Source organism: Saccopteryx bilineata, chromosome 4 (assembly GCF_036850765.1).
Source record: "Saccopteryx bilineata isolate mSacBil1 chromosome 4, mSacBil1_pri_phased_curated, whole genome shotgun sequence".
NCBI classification, from domain to species: Eukaryota; Metazoa; Chordata; class Mammalia; order Chiroptera; family Emballonuridae; genus Saccopteryx; species Saccopteryx bilineata.
In genome coordinates, this window is record NC_089493.1 from 221,731,764 (window position 1) to 221,746,749 (window position 14,986).

General features: G+C 37.5%; 1 protein-coding gene and 1 non-coding gene across 5 annotated transcripts in view; one reads left to right on the top strand and one right to left on the bottom strand.

Annotated features, from left to right (window-relative positions):
- ARB2A (ARB2 cotranscriptional regulator A) overlaps positions 1-14,986 on the bottom strand; it is a 497,335-nt gene that overhangs the window by 302,513 nt on the left and 179,836 nt on the right. The gene's annotated exons all lie outside the window — the stretch shown is intronic.
- LOC136336928 (U6 spliceosomal RNA) lies at positions 13,449-13,554 on the top strand. The gene has a single exon (XR_010731662.1). It is a non-coding gene; the product is annotated as a U6 spliceosomal RNA (small nuclear RNA).

A 14,986-nucleotide genomic window follows, 5' to 3' on the forward strand; every position in this document is an offset into this window, starting at 1 on the left:
CCCAATAGTGTATCACCAGCTTTCCAGGTCTATCCTTTCAGGGTCACAGTCTCCACTGATTTCAGGGTCCGCATCAGGACAGGGGCCATTAGTCAATGCAGCTTCAAAAGAGCAAGACTAGTAATATGCCAGGGGAGGAGAGGTTGGGAGGGGGAGAGTCCCAAACCACATGACAGGAGATATGAAAGATCAGGGAGTCTGAACCCCATGACCAATAATATGCAAGAGGAAGAAAGTTTATCCTGGGTACAAAGTCCTTCTTTTCTCAGCTTTGCCTCTTGCTAGGTACCTGGTGCTTTCTTCCCTCGTGATCTTGTGTACCTGGCCCACATCCTTGCTCTGCTCCCATCTGTCTAATTGCCTACTACAGCTGAATCAAGTCAGAATAAAAGCTGACGTCTTCATAGTGTTTTAGAAATACCTTCAAAATTGGAGGCACTCCTCATTGTTTCTCAAACACACCAGGCACACTCCTGTCTCAGGGCCATTGCACCAGCTGCTCCTCTACTTGAAACAGTTTTCTATGGATATTATGGTTCCCTCTCTCTACTATTTCAAACTTTTGCTCAAATGGTCTATCCAGACCACACCATTTAAAATTTCAACTTCCAGCCTGACCAGGCGGTGGCCCAATGCATAGAGCATCGGACTGGGATGCTGAGGACCCAGGTTCGAGACCCTGAGATCGCCAGCTTGAGCGCGAACTCATCTGGTTTGAGCAAAAAAAGCTCACCAGCTTGGACCCAAGGTCACTGGCTCAGCAAGGGGTTACTCGGTCTGCTGAAGGCCCGCGGTCAAGGCACATATGAGAAAGCAATCAATGAACAACTAAGGTGTCAAAACAAAAAAAACTGATGATTGATGCTTCTCATCTCTCCGTTCCTGTCTGTCTGTCCCTGTCTATCCCTCTCTCTGACTCTCTGTATCTGTAAAAAAAAAAAAAAAAGTAAAATTTCAACTTCCAATCACCTTATCTTGCTTTTTTTTTCTATACCACATTCTAACATACTATGTTTTTACTTATCTAGTATGTTCTTTATTTCTATCTCCTCCACTAGAATTTAAGCTTCAAGAGGACAGAAGTTTTTGTCTGTATTATTCAATGATGAATCAATCCTCAAAGACAAAGTCTGACACAGTGACTAAAACATAGTATTATTGAATGAATAAATTAATTAGTCAATTAGTAAGAAGTTCATCACTAGCGGAGTCCAAACTCTGGTCTTACTGCTGGATCAAATCTCAGCTTCACTATGCAATGCAGCAAAAGCAGTAATAAGAGGTAAATTCATATCACTACAGGCTTATATGAACAAACAAGAGAGAGCCCAAGTAAACAACTTAACATCACATCTTAAGGAAGTAGAAAAGAAAAAAGACAATCCAAAACCAGCAGAAAAAAGAAAATAATAAAAATTAGAGCAGAAATAAATGTAATAGAGAACAGAAAATCTATAGAAAAATCAATAAAACAAGGAGCTGGTTCTTGGAAAAGATCAATAAAATTAACAAATCCCTAGCTAGACTCACTAAGGAAAAAAAAGAAAGGACTCATATAAACAAAATCCAAAATGATAAAGGAGAAATCACCACAGATATCATAGATATACAAAGAATTATCGTAGAATACTATGAAAAATTATATGCCACCAAATTTAACAATCTAGAAGAAATAGATAAATTCCTGGAACAATACAATCTTCCTAGACTGAGTCACGAAGAAGTAGATAGCCAAACAAACCCATAAGAAGAGAGGAAATAGAAACAACTATCAAAAACCTCCCCAAAAATAAAAGTCCAGGGCCAGATGGCTATACTAGTGAATTCTATCAAACATTCAAAGACTTGGTTTCTATTCTTCTCAAAGTCTTCCAAAAAATTGAAGAAGAAGCAATACTTCCAAACACATTTTATGAGGTCAAAATAACCCTCATTCCAAAACCTGGCAAGGACAACACAAAAAAAGAAAACTACAGACCAACATCTCTAATGAACAAAGATGCTAAAATCCTAAACAAAATACTAGCAAATCGAATACAACAACACATTCAAAAAATAATTCAGCATGATCAGTAGATTCATCCCAGAATCACAAGGATGGTACAACATATGTAAAACAGTTAACGTAATACACCATCTCAACAAAACAAAGAACAAAAACCATATGATCCCATCCATAGATGCAGAAAAGGTATTCAATAAAATACAACATCATTTTATGTTTAAAACACTCAACAAAATGGGTATAGAAGGAAAGTATCTCAACATAATAAAGGCCATTTATGTCAAACCATGAGCTAATATCATATTAAATGGCAAAAAACTGAAGACTTTTCCTCTAAAATAAGGAACAAGACAAGGCTGCCCACTCTCTCCATTCTTATTCAATGGAGTGCTGGAAGTTCTAGCCAGAGCAATCAGACAAGAGAAAGAAATAAAAGGCATTCATACTGGGAAAGAATAAGTAAAGGTTTCACTCTTTGCAGATGATACGATCCTGAACATCGAAAACCCCAAAGACTCCACAAAGACTATTAGAAACAAGAAACCAATACAGTAAGGTCGCAAGATACAAAATTAAGATAAAGAAGACTATTGCCTTCCTATATGCCAACAATGAAACATCAGAAAATGAACTAAAAAAAAAATCCCTTTTATGGTTGCAACAAGAAAATAAAATACCTAGGAATAAACATAACAAAGAATGTAAAAGACCTATATAATGAAAACTACAAAGCATTGTTAGAGAAAATCAAAAAAGATACAATGAAATGGAAAAATATTCCTTGTACTTGGATAGCAAGAATAAATATAGTCAAAATGACCATATTACCCAAAGCAATACACAAATTTAATGCAATTTTCAAAATTCCAATGTCATTTTTTAAAGAAATGGAGCAAAAACAATCAGGTTTATAAGGAACTATAAAAAACCCCGAATAGCCAAAGTAATCCTAAGGACTAAAAATGAAGCTGGGGCCATTACAATACCTGACTTCAAATTATAGTATAGAGCTGTGATAATCAAAACAGTGTGGTATTGGCAGAAAAATAGACACTCAGACCAATAAAACAGAATACAGAGCCCAGAAATAAAACCACATATATATGGTCAAATCAGCTTTGACAAAGAAGCCAAAAACATACAATGGAGTAAAGAAAACCTCTTCAATAAATGGTGCTGGGAAAACTGGAAAGCCATGTGGAAAAGAATGAAACTTGACTACAGTTTGACCCCTTGTCCTTTGTACCAAAATTAATTCAAAATGGATCAAAGACCTAAATATAAGACCTGAAACAATAAATTACATAGAAGAAAACAGGTACTAAACTCATAGACATTGGCCATAAAGAACATTTTATGAATTTGACTGTAAAAGCAAGAGAAGTGAAGGCAAAGATAAACGAATGGGACTACATCAGACTAAGAAGTTTTTGCTCAGCAAAAGAAATGAACAATAAAACAGACAGCCAACTAAATGGGAAATGATATTTTCAAACAACAGCTCAGATAAGGGCCTGATATCCAAAAGTTACAAAGAACTCATAAAACTCAACAACAAAGAAGCAAACAATCCAATAAAAAAAAAAATGGGAAGAGGACATGAACAGACACTTCTCCCAGGGAGAAATACAAATAGCCAATAAATATATGAAAAGATGCTCATTTTCACTAGCTATTAGAGAAATGCAAATCAAAACTACAATGAGATAGCACCTCACACCTGTTAGACTAGCTATTATCAACAAGATAGGTAATAACAAGTGTTGCAGAGGCTGTGGAGAAAAAGGAACCCTAATTCACTGTTGGTGGGAATGTAAAGTAGTGCAACCATTATGGAAGAAAGTATGGTGGTTCCTCAAAAAAATTAAGAATAGAACTACCATATGACCCAGCAATCCCTCTACTGGGAATATACCCCCAAAACTCAAAAACACTGGTACGTAAAGACACATGCAGCCCCATGTTCATTGCAGCATTGTTTACTGTGGCCAAGCCATGGAAACAATAAAAAAGCCCTTCAACAGAGGATTGGATAAAGAAGATGTGGTACATATATACAATGGAATACTACTCAGCCATAAGAAATGATGACACAGAATCATTTATGACAACATGGATGGACCTTGATAACATTAAACTGAGTGAAATAAGTAAATGAAAAAAAACTAAGAACTGTATGATTTCATGCATAGGCAGGACACAAAATTGAGACTCATGGACATAGAGAAGAGTGCAGTGGTTACCATGGGGAGGGGAAGGGAGAGTAAGAGAGGGCTTGGGGAGAAGAGGGGAATAAAGAAAACCAAATAAAAGGTGAAAGATGATATTTGAATTTGGGTGATGGGTATACAACATAATCATATGTCAAAATGATCTGGAGATGTTTTCTCTGAATCTATGTACTCTAATTGATCAATGTCACCCCATTAAAATTGTCTAAATAAAAATTTTTTTTAAAATCTCAAATTCAACTTCTATTAGTTCTGTGATTTTCAGAAAGATTCTTTTCTTTCTTTCTTTCATTTAAGTAAGAGGAGGAGAGATAGAGAGACAGACTCCCACGTGTACCTCAACCGGGATCCACCTCGTAACCGCCACCTGGGGCCGATGTTTGATTGAACTGAGGTACCCTCAGCACCTGAGGACAGAGCTCAGACCAACCAAACTATCCTCAGCACCCAGAGGTGATGCTCAAAGCAATCGGGTCACTGGCTGCAAGGGGAAGAAGGGAGAAGGGGGAGAGGGAGAGGAAGAGGAAGAGAAGCAGATGGTCGTTTCTCATGTGTGCACTGACCCGGGATTGAACCTGAGACATCTGTACCTGGGCCGATGCTCTATCTACTCAACCAACTGGCCAGAGCCAATATCAATTTTCTTAATAAGCACAGCTTATGCTAGTAAGTTTTAGATCACAAAACAAAAATATAGGATGCAGTACACTGAAGATATCTTCCATTTGCAAAGCCATGCCTACAGAGTTTATGAACAAACATGTTTTTCTTGCCTTAGAAAATTTCCAATGGTTAAATATAATTTTAATATGCCTTATATACTGGTAAATACGGCATGTTTTAACTTTCATTCTGAAGAAAATAAAAAAAGGTTTCTTTTGCTCTCAGTCTTGAGCATTTACCCAGGTGATTCATGTAGTAGAACCATCTTCTGCAAAAAGTCACTGCGGATTGATGGTTCACTCCAGATGGGCTGTGGTGGATGTGATAAAATGCAAACATGAGTTTCTTCAATGCTAATTCAAGAAAGAAGTCAATCCTAAGGCAGGATGCACAGACCAAATGAGGATGTTAATTTAACAACAGGTGGTCTAAATGAAAAAATAATCTTTTTCTAAGCGAGAGGAGAGGAGGCAGAAAGAGACAAACGCGTGCGTTCCAACCAGAGTCCACCCCGCAAGACAACCAGGGGGCGATGCTCGACCCATCTGGGGCCCTGCTCCATTGCAACCAGAGCCATTCTAGCGCCTGAGGCGAAGGCCATGGAGCCATCCTCAGTGCCTGGGGAGGAGATGAGAGAAAGAGAGAAAACTGTAAAGAGAGAGAAGCAAGAGGAGGAGGGACAGAGAAGCAGATGGGCGCTTCTCCTGTGTGCCCTGACTGGGAATCGAACCTGGGACTTCTACATGCTAGGCTGATGCTCTCTACCACTGAGCAAACTTGCTAGGGCTAAAAAAAATTTTTTTAAGAACATTTTTTTGGTGCAGGTGAACTCTATTAGCCCAAGTAGGCACATAATAGGCCAGAGGAGAAGTAGTACAACTGAATAAATGTAAAGGGCAAGGTGTGAGAATAACAGAGGGTCCAGGTAAAAGAACAAGCTCACTCACCTAAGCCGGGATCCAAGCAGGACAACACAAGCAAAGGCAGAGGGAATAAACAATGTAGGAGATTCAACTGGAACATAGGTTACTGAGAGGAACGGCTGATTCCATAACAAGGATGCCTGGAGTCTACCAGAAAAGGACCTAAATCTCCAAGACCCAAGAGAACTCCACAGGTGTTGGCAGCAAATAAAAGTACATGACAAAGAAAGATGAGGCAACGTAAAGTCCAGAGACACAAAGCAGAGAGTAAAAAAATAAATTAATTAATTAAAAAAATATATATATATATATGAATATGCTCCTAGGGTATATTTTAACATGTATATTTATTATTATTATTATTATTATTATTATTAAATTTGATGCAGTGACATTGATAAATCAGGGTACATATGTTCAGAGAAAACATCTCTAGATTATTTTGACATTTGAATATGCTGCATACCCCTCACCCAAAGTCAAATTGTCTTCCATCCTCTTCTATCTGGTTTTCTTTGTGCCCCTTGCCTCCCCCCACTCCCCCTCTCTCCTTCCTCACCCCATCCCCCCCACCCCACCCCCATTACCATCACATTCTTTTTTTCTTTTTTTTTTTGTATTTTTCTGAAGTTGGAAACAGGAAGGCAGTCAGACAGACTCCACAAGCATCCAACTGGGATTCACCCAGCATGCCCACCAGGGGACAATGCTCTGCCCATCTGGGGCGTTGCTCTGTTGCGACCAGAGCATTTCTAGCGCCTGAGGCAGAGACCATGGAGCCATCCTCAGCGCCCGGGCCAACTTTGCTCCAATGGAGCCTCCGCTGCGGGAGGGGAAGAGAGAGACAGAGAGGAAGGAGAGGGGTAGGGGTGGAGAAGATGGGCACTTCTCCTGTGTGCCTTGGCTGGGAATCGAACCTGGGACTCCTGCAAGCCAGGCCGGCACTCTATCACTGAGCCAACAGGCCAGGGCCACCATCATATTCTTGTCCATGTCTCTGAGTCTCATTTTTATGTCCCATCTATGTATGGATTCATATAGTTCTTAGTTTTTTCTGATTTACTTATTTCATTCCGTATAATGTTATCAAGGTCCATCCATGTTATTGTAAATGATCCGATGTCATCATTTCTTATGGCTGAGTAGTATTCCATAGTATATATGTACCAAAGCTTTTCAATCCACTCGTCCTCTGATGGACACTTGGGTTGTTTCCAGATCTTCGCTATTGTGAACAATGCTGCCACAAACATGGGGGTGCATTTCTCCTTTTGGAGCAGTTCTATGGTGTTCTTGGGGTATATTCCTAAAAGTGGGATAGTTGGGGCAAGAGGCAGTTCGATTATCAATTTTTTGAGGAATCTCCATACTGTTTTCCAAAGAGGCTGTACCAGTATGCATTCCCACCAGCAGTGTAGGAGGGTTCCCTTTTCTCCACATCCTCGCCAGCACTTATTCTGTGTTGTTTTGTTGATGAGCGCCATTCTGACTGGTGTGAGGTGATATCTCATTGTGGTTTTAATTTGTATTTCTCTAATGACTATTGATGTTGAGCATTTTTTCATATGCCTATTGGCCATCTGTATGTCCTCTTTGGAGAAGTGTCCATTCATTTCTTTTTCCCGTTGTTTGATTGGATTGTTTGTCTTCCTGGTGTTGAGATTTACAAGTTCTTTATAAATTTTGGTTATTAACCCCTTATCAGAAGTACTGTCAAATATGTTCTCCCATTGTGTAGTTTGTCTTTTTATTCTGTTCTTATTGTCTTTAGCTGTGCAAAAGCTTTTTAGTTTGATATAGTCCCATTTGTTTATCCTGTCTTTTATTTCACTTCCCCGTGGAGATAAATCAGCAAATATATCTCTGCGAGAGAGGTTGGAGAGCTTTCTGCCTATGTTTTCTTCTAAGATGCTTATGGTTTCACGACGTACATTTAAGTTTTTTATCCATTTTGAGTTTATTTTTGTGACTGGTGTAAGTTGGTGGTCTAGTTTCATTTTTTTTTGCATATACCTGTCCAATTTTCCCAACACCATTTGTTAAAGAGGCTGCTTTACTCCATTGTATTTCCTTACCTCCTTTGTCAAATATCAGTTGTCCATAGAGCTGTGGGTTTATTTCTGGGTTCTCTGTTCTGTTCCATTGATCTATATGCCTGTTCTTATGCCAGTACCAGGCTGTTTTGAGTACAATGGCCTTGTAGTATAACTTGATATCAGGAAGTGTGATATCTCCCACTTTATTCTTCTTTTTTAAGATTGCTGAGGCTATTTGTGTTCTTTTTTGGTTCCATATAAATTTTTGGAATATGTGATCTATATCTTTGAAATATGTCATTGGTATTTTAATTGGTATTGCATTGAATTTATAGATTGCTTTGGGTAATACAGACATTTTAATGATGTTTATTCTTCCTAACCATGAGCACAGTATATGCTTCCACTTGTTTGTATCTTCCTTGATTTCTTTTGCTTTCACTGGTTCTAAATTTGGATGGAGAAAAGATAGCTGCATCCCAATTCAAAGATGCTAAAATATAAAGAAAATGTGCATCTTAAAAGTGACAAGACACAGTAATTTGATACCTTAGTATTATGACTTATTAATCTGTGTAGGCGTATATTTGTAAAAGAGAGAAAGGGAGAGAAAGGGAATAAAGGAGAGAGACAAATTCACTGGGGAACAAATTTTGCGTCCACAAAAACTTGTTCTTACCTAATTTGAGTGTGCTGATCTCGAATCTGACTAGTTTTTCTCTGTAAGCTACAGGTTTTTTTTGCAATTCAAGATTTTAGGTTTTCATCTTATTGTAAAATTCTCAATGTTTAAAATAATGAAGTAGAATGTCTTCTTGGGCATCATCTTTGTGAAAATAGAATAATTTATATAATGCAGTAAATACACTAATACACTAAAAAATATTGCATCAGAATTTGTCTACAATTTCAAAATAGAACATATAAAAACACTTATTTTAATCATAAAGTTTGTGCAAAACTTACTTAAATTCTATTCAGGCAAAAATTTGCATTTGTAGCTCTTGTGTTTGTGTACTTGTTGAGGACAATCTCGTTTGATGCTCCAGCAGTAGTCTGCTCATCACTAACAGCTCCAAGATTTTCGGGAAACTTATCAAGGTGACTGTTCAGGAAGTGAATCTTAATGCTCATGTTACATCCAGTGTTGTGGAAAGCCAACAGCATCCTTTGAACCAGAAGTTCATAGTATTCTGCTTTTTTGTTGCCAAGGAAGTTCTTTGTAACTGCCACAAAGGACTGCCATGCTGCTTTCTCCTCCTTATTCATCTTCCTGGCAAATTCTTCATCACGAATGAGAATTTGAATTTGAGGTCAATCGAATACACCTGCTTTTATCTTCTCAAAAGACAAGGCAGGAAAAGCAGAAATAATATGTTGAAAGCATTCACATTCTCTATTCAAAGTCTGGACAAACTGCTTCATTAAGCCAAGTCTGATGTGAAGTGGGGGGAAAATGATCCTGTCTTGATTCACTACAGGTTCCTTCACAATATTTTGCATCCCTACTTCCAGAACTTCACGTTTCGGCCACTTCCTCTGTGTCCAATGTTTCTCCTGAGCTCGGCTGTCCCGCAAACACAGAAAGCAAGGATACTTCATGAAATCTCTCTGTTATCCTAGCAGGAAATTTACCATTTTAAGATCCACACAAATAATCCAGTTATGCTCCTCATACTTCAGAAAATCGAGGACAATTTTTATGTCATTATAATCTTCTCACAGATGAGCTGAATAACCAATTGGAACCGCTGCATAAACATTACTGTTGTGTAGGAGAACACATTTCAGACTCCATTTAGAGCTGTCAAGAAATAGCCGCCATTCTGTTGGACTATAAGTGGTAACACCTACCTGGCTGAGAAGACTACTGATATCATGACAGTAAACAAAGTGTTTGTCTTCAGAAAAAAAGTCCACAAAAATTTGTTCATGCTTCCTGAAACGGGATACTTTAGCTGACTGGTGAAGTACATACTTTTCTTGAAGCCTGGAGGCTAATAATTCAGCTGCTTTCTTTGATAGGCCCAAATCTCCTACTAAATCATTCAACTCGGGTTGGCTAACCTGCTGAGGGATTAATGACTGCCTGGCATCAGAAAAAGACCCTTCAGATTCTACACCCATTTCCTCATGCATCTTATCAAAATACACTTGATCAGCATGTTCACTTTCTTCATCCTTAGAAGAAATAAAACCATTGAAAACTGGAACTGGGAGTGTCTCAGAGTGTGGGATAGGTCGTATTGCTGAAGGAATATTAGGATATGCGATCATATGCCATTTTTTCTTGCCGATGCTCTTTGTATGGATCAGACAGAAATAGAAGTCACTGCTGTGGTCCTTAGGTTCATGTCAAACCATGGGAATACCAAAAGGCATTCCTTTGTGTTTTCATTTTGTCCAGTCATGAAGCATTTCCTCACAATTATGACACACAATATGAGGAGCACAATTCTTGTCTTGATCACCAAGGGGAACTTGAAAATAGGCAATATATGCACGTGTCACAAATGATGAGATATTGTGCTTTTGACGTTGAAGTATGTAACAGCCACATATATAACAGAAATTTTTACATTTACGCCTACTCGAAGAAGCCATGATTCAATCTTAAAACAAAATAAGAGGCTGTTTTTATCAGATAATAATTTTTTACATTTAAAAACAACTACAATTATGTAAAAGTGATGTTTGTAAAACATTAATTGCCTTGTGGTTATGTTCAATCTAAGAGTCATTGCCCTTTAACTCCAATTTAAAAACCAATGCATGCCATTAACTGTAACAAAAGGAAATTAAAATTGCATAAAAACTAGAGCATGCACCAAAAAAAAAATGGATTTCAGATTTGGAATCAGCAATATAGAAACAGTTCTAAAACCTCATGCAACAGAAAATGAAAAAAAAAATTGTTCCCCAGTGATATGCAACTAAAAATTATCCAAATAAGGATTTACCTATAAAAATCCACAAATTTCTGTAGATGTAGTTGCTTTGCTTGGGTTTCAATTCTAAAATTGATATTACTAATCCCTTGATTATTTTCCTCCTGGAACACAACTTTTAGTCCAGGAAGACCTGGAAGTTATGGAAAGCTAAGGCCATATATCCACTTAGGCTTAGAGTCTGTTTACAAACTAACTCTCTTGATTACTTTTCTAAAATTCTGGAAGAAGTGCTGAGATTGGTCTTTTGCATCAATCTCACTGTAATGCTATTTATCAAAAATATGGAATGAGTAGTTTAAGGAGGAAGAACAAAAGTGATTTTGTTCGGTTTTCACATGGTTTTCACAGACACTTCATTAGTTTGATTTAAATGTTTGTTATAAGTACCCTGAAAGTCTGAAGGACTCACGTTCACTTTAAGTACAAAATTATCTATAGGTAGATTTAAATGAGGTTTAGATGTTATTCTCACCTTCTTTAAAATATGGTGGCCTAAGAATTTTTCCAATAAGAAGATATTGGATCTTATACTATTTATGTACAAAGCACTTTTCTTTATAGCACAATACATATTACAAGTGAAATATACTATATGAACATAAGTTGTATGGTTCCTTTATTATCTAAATAAGGTCAAAGAGATTAAATAAACAACATCGTGACAGGTTTTTTTAAAAATATGTTTTTCCAACTTTTAGATCATGAGGATCATGAGTTAGTTTAAATCCCTCTACTGGCTATTTTCCCTCCAAAAATTTAAAACTGGTACTCAAAGACACATGCAGCCCCATGTTCATTGCAGCATTGTTCACAGTGGCCAAGACATGGCAACTAAAGTGTCCCTTGATAGAGGACTAGATAAAGAAGAAGTGGTACATATATATATACAATGAAATACTACTCATAGATGGGATATAAAAATGAGACATGTGGACATAGATAAAAATGAAGTGGTTACCAGGGAAAAGGGGAAATAGGGGAGGGGGACAGAGGAGGGAGTTGGAGAAAGAGTGTAAAGAGGGACAAATACACTGCTCACAAAAATTAGAGGATATTTTATCGCTTCATATTCATTTTGAAATATCGCCTAATTTTTGTGAGCAGTATATATGGTGACAGAAAATGATTTGACTTTGGGTGATGGGTACACAACATAAGCAACAGTTCAAATGCTACAGAAATGTTTATCTGAAACCTATGTACTCTACTGATCAATGCCACCCCATTAAATTTTATTTTCTAAATTAAAAAATTTATCTTATAATTGGTTTAGCCATTATGGAAGAGTGTGGTGGTTCCTCAAAAAGTTAAGATAGAACTACCATATGACCCAGCAATCCCCGTACTGGGTATCGACCTGGAAAACTCAACAATGTTGGTATGCAAGGACACATGCACCTCCATGTTCATTGCAGCATTATTCATGGTGGTCAAGTCATGGAAAAAAACAAATTGTCCCACAACAGAGAATTGGATAAAGAAGATGTGGTACAAACAGTGTTTCCCTGAAAATAAGACAGTGTCTTATATTAATTTTTGCTCCTAAAGATGCACTAGGTTTTATTTTTAGGGGATGTCTTATTTTTCCATGAACAAGAATTCACATTTATTGTTGAACAAAAAAAAATTAACATTTATTAATATTCTGTAGTCATGTCATCACAAACATCAGCATAACCAGCCAAACTCTAAATTCCACCAAGAATTTCTTCTGACTCTATTTCCGTGATGGCAAACCTATGACATGCGTGTCAGCACAGACATGCATAGCAATTTTCGATGACACGCGGCCACATGCAGCCGCATACCAGAGAAGTATGGGGCCACATGCCAAGAAGGACATTACATCCTCGGCTCCTGCACGGCCAGGTGCAGGAACCGAGGATAAAACATTTGCTGTAGTGTAGACACTCTGTGCCGGAGGTCTGTAGGCCAAAGCAACAGAACTCCAGCACAGAGCGTCTAGTTCTGGGACTTCAGGTTAGGCCGTTAGGGGATCTTTGACCTCACTTCCGGCCGGTGAAGCAGGGAGCAGCGGAATGCCATGGGAGACTCATCTCTGGGGGCCCTGTGGTCGCCATTACCAGCAACCACATAACCACAGCAACCATCATCCAATCTACTGTTCTGGGGTGTCGTGGATTTCTAATTGACCATCATTACTGAGATAAGTGAGGAGGAGCCTGGGAGAGGCGAGGGCCTGTGCTATGGGTGCCATTTCCCGCCATTAGAAATAGCAGCAGCCATCTTAATTTACATAAGATGCAACTTGTAGAATTTCAAGACAGCATCTGGGCTCAGGTGTTTGTCGACTTGAGGTCAAAGCTTGAGAATCTGGAAAGGTGCCGCTTGGAGAATCAAGAGGAGTGCCACTACGAACAGGAAATTTGGAGTGCCTGGAACCGATTACCAGACACTTTTAGCACCCTGAAAAATATAGCAAAGGCTTTACTTAGAATTTTTCCCTCCACGTACTTTTGTGAGACCTTATTCTCAGCATTAAATAATATCAAAACCAACAAAAGAAACACATTGACAGATGAAGTTAGTAGCCCTTGCTTGGGCTTGAAGTGTACAAAATACAAACTTTCAATTGAAGATTTAGCCAATGAAATTTAGCAACAAAATGTCACTAATAGGTGCTCGCTTCGGCAGCACATATACTAAAATTGGAACGATACAGAGAAGATTAGCATGGCCCCTGCGCAAGGATGACCGCAAATTCGTGAAGCGTTCCATATTTTGTGCATTTGCCCAAAGGGGAAACTGAGGCGGAACACCGTTTGTTGCATTGAACTGCAAAAAAAAAAAAGTCACTAATAGGCAGGTTAGTTAAAGAATTCCCCCTCCCCTTCACTTATCTTAGTTCACGGCATCCCACACAAGTTAAATAATATCAAGACCAACAAAACAGATGAACAAAGAAGTCACTAAGCAGGTAAATTAAATAATTAGTTTTTGGTTTATTAAATACAGTTATATATTACAATTATACATTTTTGTTATTTAAACTATAAATATCGCGAAATTATGGTTTTTTTCTCAAAGTGACATACCACCCGAGTTATGCTCAGTTTTTTGGTGAATTTTGACACACCAAGCTCAAAAGATTGCTCATCCCTGCTCTATTTCCATGTACAACAATCTATCCTGTTTCCCTGAAAATAAGACAGTGTCTTATATTAATTTTTGCTCCTAAAGACACAGTACGTCTTATTTTCAGGGGAAGCCTTATATTTCTAAGCATGAAAAAATTGCACTAGATCTTATTTAGGGGGGTTGTCTTATTTTCGGAGAAACGGTATATACAATGGAATATTACTTAGCCTTAAAAAATGATAACACAGTATTATTTATGACTACATGGGTGGATTTTAAGAACATTATACTAAGTAAAATCAATAAATCAGAAAAAGCTAAGAACTATATGATCTCACACATAAGTGGAATATAAAACTGATATTCATGGGCATGGATAAAAGTGAAGTGGTTCTGGCAGTGGGTGGGTGGAGAAGGGGAGTAAAGAGGGACAAATATATGGTGACAGAAAATGATTTGACTTTGAGTGACAGACACGCAACTCAATCAACAGTTCATATGCTATCGAAATGTTTACCTGAAACCTATGTACCCTTATAGATCAATATCACCCCCATTTAATGAAATTTCTAAATTAAAAAATGGAAAAAAAAGTTTTATCTTTTATGTAAGTGGGCACATAGGACAAGAAAACTACAGATTTACAATAATAGTTTATAACAGTTACAAATATAAAGGAGCTTTGTATTAATTATAAAATCACAGAACAAAAATATTGACGGATATATGAGAAAAATACCAACGTATGTATCTCCCAAAAATATTGATGGGATATACAAAGGTATGTAGATGGGCATATTAGAGAAAAATCATATTCTTATAGCCTCCTTGTATATGTTTTCTGTATAAAACCACAAAGCTTATAAATACTTCATGGCAGAACAAAGGCAATTGGTAGTCCTTAAATTGTATGAAAAGGAAGACCATTTTTAGTAATAGCGTTTCCTAACAGTCTGCAATTAAAAAAAAAGTTCAAAAGTCTAATTATAATGCATTCTTATGTTAAAATTAGTATTTTCCACCATTAGATGCATATCCAGACTCAAGTTTTTAATCATGCTACAACTCCTAAACACTA